At 42.9% G+C, this 7,573-nt stretch overlaps 1 non-coding gene across 1 annotated transcript; it reads right to left on the bottom strand.

Moving 5' to 3' along the window:
• Nucleotides 1-409: 409 nt before the first annotated feature.
• Trnat-ugu (transfer RNA threonine (anticodon UGU)) lies at nt 410-484 on the bottom strand. The gene has a single exon. It is a non-coding gene; the product is annotated as a tRNA-Thr (tRNA).
• Nucleotides 485-7,573: the final 7,089 nt, after the last annotated feature.

The following is a 7,573-nucleotide window of genomic DNA, read 5'->3' on the forward strand; positions in this document are numbered from 1 at the left end:
TTCTAAGTTCTAGGGGACTGATGACCTCAGAAGTTAAGTCCCATAATGCTCAGAGCCATTTGAACCAACCAGATTTGTGGGGCACTCGGATGTGACAATGACCAGATGCTGGACTGCGTGAGATAATGAGGCAGGCATACTCATCGCCAAGGTTTCATTAGACCACTTGTGAGCACCACAATGGAGGATCGCAGTACTGTGCACCAAGCACATGATAACCACATCTGCGCCTGCTATCCGAGAACAAGTATTAGACTTCCAACAACATTCTGTAAAGTCCTTCACCTTTAGTCGGAGACCAGCAGCAATCGGACTAGGTAATGGCCGCCGATTTGAAATGATAATTAAATCAACATCCTAGCTGCAAACAGGCGTTGATATACTTCATTGGGGACAGGTTGAAAATGTGTGCCCTGGCCGGGACTCGAACCCGGGATCTCCTGCTTACATGGCAGACGCTCTATCCATCTGAGCCACCGATGGCCCCGAGGATAGTGCGCCTGCAGGGACTTATCCGTTGCACGCTCCCCGTGAGATCCACATTCCCAACACGTCCACACCACTGCATTCGTGGTGCGCCTAATAGATTTTGCCCATCATACTCATTACTCGTGGCAGATTAATCTGCCAAGTTTCTTGGGCGCTCAGATTTTCACCTTTTCATCTGTTTCACGTTTTTATCCTAGCGTTCGCACAGTCATAAATAGTGAAGGAGAAAAAATGGTTCAAATGGCTCTGAGCACTATGGGACTTAACTTCTGAGGTCATCAGTCCCCTAGAACTTAGAACTACTTAAATGTAACTAACCTAAGGAGATCACACACATCCATGCCCGAGGCAGGATTCGAACCTGCGACAGCCATGCTGACACGAAAGGTGCCATCCAAATGACAGACGTGCACTAGGCCATGGAGCTACACAAAATTATTACTGTTATCTTCAAACCATTGCCCATTTCGTGCAAGAAGAGGTATTAAAGTCCGCGTCAATTTTCAGCCGTTCTGCCCATCCACCTCCACTAGCAGCTGGCAGCCAGTAATATTCGTTCTCTTTCCGAACGGTTAGCGGCGAGTTACAGCTAGACAGCGAGAATCTCGCTCCCACATGCTGCACTGTTGCCGTACTTCGCGACAACCGAATTATTCATTCAATCGTCAATTTTGTTTGTATTTTTTTCGTGTGCTGTACAGGTGTGAATGTATATCTGTAAATTTTTAAGTGCGATTAAAAAAAGCCAGGTGACGGCAATAAATGTGAAGTGCTTCACAAGCAGGCGAGGGGGATTAATTATCGCATTTACAACATTTTCAAACGTGAATCTGAAAGCAGTTCTCCTACTGTTGACATTTGAAAACACAAGAACAGACTCCAGAACCATGTGGTGTCGGCAAGAGAACTGTAAAGAGAATAGTAAACGAAAGTGTCAGAGTTGTAGGAACCGTAGAGAAAGTTGGTTTCATATCACCTGGAAAGCATCGAAATCGCAAGGAACCTGTAACACAAATGGATGGTTTTGACAACGATGTTTTAAAGTGCTCCATGTGAATGATGAGAGCTAGGTATCACAAAAACGTGATACAGTTATGCAGGAGAAAAATAGCTTCAGTGGTAAGTGCTTCGTCAGTGTAAAGAAGACGTTGGTTCCTGATATATTAAGAAGAGAGTTTTTAGTTTAGAGGGGTAACTACATCCCGCATAAAAATTCGCGATACAAGAGAAGGAGGTAGTTCAACGGTGTATTACACTGATGAAACATGGGTCAATTAGAATCATTCCAGGAAGATCTGCTGGAAAATGAGCGACGGTACTGGCGGTTTTAAAGTTTTCATAGGAACAGATTCTCGGATAATTATTCTGCATGTTGACTCTTCGTCTGGTTTTGTTTATGAGAGTAAATTTGAATTTACGTGTAAGAAAAACAGCAGTGACTACCATTCGCAAATGAACACTGTCAGTTTTGTGATGTGATTCACAATTTCTGTCATACCTTGCTTTGAAGTCGGCCATAGCCAGTTATAATTCAACTGTTACAGAGAAATCATCAAGTATAAACACCAGAAAAGCGTATATTTTTCCCTGGCCTAAAAATAAAAAAAATAAGCACAGTATAAACGAGACTCGTGTCGATCTCCTGCAGTTCGTTAATTTATACAAGTCACATGACAGAACGTAACAAACTTGACCTTCTTGCACGTGAATGGGGTCACACAGTTCTGCATTTACACACGTGTCACTGTCAGTTTAGCCCTATTGAATTAACTGTAGGCAAAGGATAAGCCTATGTCGGAGAAAAAAAACCATTCAAGATAACATTAACTGAATCGCTTGTGCATGAGGTAACAGGCAACATCCCACCTGTAGCGTGGGCACAGTCTGTGGGGCATGCTGAAAAGCTTCAGAAAGAATAATTTGACAGGGAAGTCATGATGGATATAAGCCTTGAACCTATCATGGTAAATTTGCAAAGAGATTGTTCGGAAACATGTTCAAATGGAAGTGACGATGGTATTGCGATGCAAACTTTGAAACAAAGTAATAATATTTCTTAATTTTAAAGACTCGTTGTTTGAAAAATGTGTTTGTCAACATATCAATTGCGTGCATAGTAATGAGAACTTACTAGCCTTTTTGATTAGGAATTTGTATCCTTCGAATTATGCAGACTAAAATGTTCAACATATTGCCCAAAGAGAAGTTAAGGTTCTCCCGCCCTGTTGTATACTCTAATAACACGCGAGAATGCAGCCGGATAAATTCATCGCCGGCCGCTGTGGCCGAGCGGTTCTAGGCGTTACAGTCTGGAACCGCACGACCGCTACGGGCATGGATGTGTGTCATGTCCTTAGGTTAGTTTGGTTTAAGTAGTTCTAAGTTCTAGGGAACTGATGACCTCAGATGTTAAGTCCCATAGTGCTCAGAGCCATTTGAACCATAAATTCATCAAAGTCCGATATTTCCATATGTAAACCCTTGTCATTTTCAAGGCACGAACTGGATAAGGCCCTAAAATGACATTAACTGTTACTTGTCGAGATATCGGTGGTTTTCGACGTTATCGGTCATCATTTCCTGGAGTTATTCGCAGACGATGTTTAATTGTTTGCTTGTTCAATGGCTTATAAATGCGGTCTCTCACTGTAAAGTCGAACGAGTTAGTTTACACTCATAACGCCCGATAACAGCGAAATATATGACAACTTACTGACCATTTTTACGAATGTCTTTTCATTAGTCATTTCTACCACTAATTCTTTTTTATGCGCTGTGAGTGCACTTAACTACAGTCAAACACATCAAGACACCTTATACACATTTTAAAAAATTCTATTGAGTAGAAGCAGTTGTCAACCAAGTATAATGATTTCAGTTTGTGCTTGAAGTTAATTTTGTTGTGTATTAAATTTTTACTTATAATACAAATCAGATCGCAATAAGTGATAATTATTGCAAGCAGTTCTAACGATCTTGTCGTTAGACAATTATCATTTTGAGAAAAATTGTACTTCACGTCTTGACACAGCTGTGTCAGCTGTTCTCGCCTCCCGACTTCACGCAGAGTAAATCTGTGAGGCAGTCGACGAAACGTCGTCAAGACTGAATTTTTCCGTTTTGGTGGGGCTAAAAGGCAGCACAGTGTTAACTGTTTCGCTTCTGAGTTGATATCCACACCTCGACGCATTTAACAGTCTGGGAGAACTAATCTTCTCTACCTTGTCGATATCGGCCGCCCACTTTTCATCCTTTGCACTTCGTATTGGTCGGTAGGCATTTGCAGTATGAGCTTTGCACCAAATTTCGCAACATCACTGTTCGTCTCTTGATAGTCACGTTAATTGTGTCGTGTCAGACTTGAGGAAATTCATCAGCCGGACGGCATGTTACACGGTGTCATCGGTGTGTATAATGGGCTTACCATTCCACTCTTCACAAGTCACATTTGTACGGGCTTCTACACTATGGCCATTATAATTGCTACACCACGAAGATGACGTGCTACAGACGCGGAATTCGGGAGGACGACGGTTCAATCCCGTCTCCAGCCATCCTGATTTAAGTTTTCCGTGATTTCCCTAAATCGTTTCAGGCAAATACCGGAATGGTTCCTTTGAAAGGGCACGGCCGATTTCCTTCCCAATCCTTCACTAACCCGAGCTTGCGCTCCGTCTCTAATGACCTCGTTGTCGACGGGACGTTAAAACAACAGTAACCTAACCTAACCTACAGACGCGGAATTTAACCGACAGGAAGACGATGCTGTGATACGCAAATGATTACCTTTTCAGAGCATTCACACAAGCTTGGCACCGGTGCCGACACCTAAAACGTGCTAACATGAGGAAAGTTTCCAACCGATTTCTCATACACAAACAGCAGGTGACCGGCGTTGCCTGGTGAAACGTTGTTGCGATGCCTCGTGTAAGGAGGAGAAATGCGTATCATCACGTTTCCGACTTTGATGAAGGTCGGAATGTAGCCTATCGCGGCTGCGGTTTATCGTATCGCGAAATTGCTGCTCGCGTTGGTCGAGATCCAATGACTGTTAGCAGAATATGGAATCGGTGGGTTCAGGAGGGTAATACGGAACGCCGTGCTGGATCCCTCGTATCACTAGCAGTCGAGATGACAGGAGCACCTGCGATGGTGTACTCAACGACGAACCTGGGTGCACGAATGGCAATACGTTATTTTTTCGGATGAATCCAGGTTCTGTTTACAGCATCATGATGGTCGGATCCTTGTTTGGTGACATCGCGGTGAACGCACATTGGAAGCGTGTATTCGTCATCGCCATACTGGCGTATCACCCGCCGTGATGGTATGGGGCGCCATTGGTTACATGTCTCGGTCACCTCTCGTTCGCGTTGACGGCACTTTGAACAGTGGACGTTACATTTCAGATGTGTTACGACCCGTGGCTCTACCCTTCATTCGGTCCCTGCGATACCCTACATTTCAGCAGGATAATGCACGACCGCATGTTGCAGCTCCTGTACGGGCCTTTCTGGATACAGAAAATGTTCGCCTGCTGCCCTGGCCAGCACACTCTCTATATATCTCACCAATTGAAAACGTCTGGTCAATGGTAGCCGAGCAACTGGCTCGTCACAATACGCCAGTCACTACTCTTGATGAACTGTGGTATCGTGTTGAAGCTGCATGGGCAGCTGTACCTGTATACGCCTTCAAAGTTCTGTTTGACACAATGCCCAGGCGTATCAAGGCCGTTATTACGGCCAGAGGTGGTTGTTCTTTGTACTAATTTCTCAGGATCTATGCACCCAAATTGCGTGAAAATGTAATCAAATGTCAGTTCTAGTATAATATACGTGTCCAATGAATACCCGTTTATCATCTGCATTTCTTCTCGGTGTAGCAATTTTAATGGCCAGTAGTGTATTAAATTCGAGACTCCACTGTCTAAGCTTTACTGTAGGTGCATGAACTAGACATCTGATCCATGTGAGCAGCTGTAGATCCTTTCGTGTAAGTAAATGTTACTACAGCACTCATTGCACGCATTTGGTAATTGCTTTTTTGTTTGCGTTCACCCGCAATCAAATGCCTACCAAATCAGAACAATGATTCCTCTGACTTCGTAAACAAGGAATAGATGGCGCAGCATTCGTACAACTTTGTTCTCATATGTAAACTTTTACGTTTAAGCAAGCGACCCGTAGTTTTCGAATACCCCTCGTTCTTAATAAGGTTGAAACTGACTTACAGAGTGGACGAATACTGAAGTATTTTGTGTAATTACAACATGTCTTCCTTTATATAAAGACAAGAGATTACGTTTACTTACTTGATCGGAGTGAGCCGGACTGGCGTCTGGTCCCTTTACGGCACACAGGGCTTCACCAAGGAGAACTTGCCCCGGCCGGGAACTCCTGCGCCCTCTTCGGTGTACCGTGGAGGAAGTTAACAGTGGGTGGATCCGTTTTCAGTACCTTGCTTGGCTTCTTCCCTCTGCTTGGAAGACATCCCGACACACCAGTTCCCTCTCTCCGAGATGGAAAGCTCACGACGAACAAATTGCTTGCTTGTGGAAGGCTTCCACACGTTTCGAACGAGAGAGTCAGTGTTGTCATTAATGGCGCAAACAATTTACACCAGCTCTTAGGGCTTAGCAGTAACACTACGAGTGGACGACAGCGATTTAGAGCTGTCGAAACGAGAAGGACAGTAATTACGACGATCATCCAGAAATTTAGTTGCTCTGTTTTTTGGGGTTCCGTACCTCAGCCGGTAAAAACAGGGCCCTTATAGCATCACCTCGCTGTCCGTTTGTCTGTCTGTCTATTCGGTTGTTAAAAACCCTGTTTTTCAGGGACGGGTAGAAGTACCAGGATAAAATTTATGTGACGCAAACTCACTCATCGAAATTTATAGGGTGCTTCTTCTCGGTCTAGGTCATGATACTTGGCAAGCAGAGAACTTCCACAGTCAAAGTAAAGAAAAATAAAAAAAATATTTATGGTTATATCACACGAAAAATGTATTTTTTCGCCATTTGTTACCCGACTGTTTGTCTTTCCGTCTGTCAACACCCCTTTCCCTCAGTAACGAATAGTGTTATCAAGTTGAAATTTATATCACATACTAAGGATTTTCATTTATTACTGTATAAAATAACATTTTAGAGGACAAATGAAAAAACTTCATCACATACATCCTGCAATGTAATTTGCAGAGTATGCTGTAGTACAGTACTGTGTATGTTTTATACTGCAGTGCATATAGTATTTCTATATTTTATTCACTTGAAGTAAGACCTAAGGCCCCTTTTGTTTTTTGTGTCCAATTTTTCCTTCAAAAACCCTTTACGTATCATACACAGACTTGCAAGCTCTGCAGCGTTGTGCGCTTTGCTGCGTTCAGGAAATCTTACAAGTTTGTCAATAGCGGCAGCTGTTTCATTCCTGGAAGGTGGAGACGTTGAATTTGTTACGTCAGCCCTTCTTCTTCATCGCATTCGGTATCTGAAGGCTGAAGTTCTTGTGGTCCTCTCACAATTTCTACAGTCAGTTCGTCTGACATTTCTTCAACTACAGGTTTTTTATGCTCAGTATCTATCCAGTCCAAAACTTCATCTCCCAGCAAATTTATTATTTCATTTTCAGATATTTCCAACGGTATAACAGCAGCATCATTTTAATTTGGGGTAGTGGAGTCCGATTCTTCGTCGTAGACTTTTGGCCACAGTTTTCTCCAAGACTTCCGAAGCGTAGCAAGGTTAACTTTGTCCCAAGCCAAAGCGGTTCCAAAAATAGTATATTTAATGTTACTTTTTTTTTTTGAAAATCCACCACTGAAGAATCTGAACTGAAAAGCGCTTGAATCAAAGAAGACCTGTAAAAATATTTGAAAATTATAATTGCATCCCGAATGAGGGAAATACCGTTTATTGGAAGATAGTGGCGAACATAAAGATCAGTTCAGACGCTGGAGGGTGGGCTGTCCTGTTATCTAGCAACAGTAAAACTCTGTTCTCTTCAGGCAAACCAATTTCGTGTTTAATTTGTCTCTCACAGAAGATATAAAATTACCGAAAAACCAGCCTTTAAACAATTCT

This window comes from Schistocerca serialis, chromosome 1 (genome assembly GCF_023864345.2).
Source record: "Schistocerca serialis cubense isolate TAMUIC-IGC-003099 chromosome 1, iqSchSeri2.2, whole genome shotgun sequence".
Classification (NCBI taxonomy): Eukaryota; Metazoa; Arthropoda; class Insecta; order Orthoptera; family Acrididae; genus Schistocerca; species Schistocerca serialis.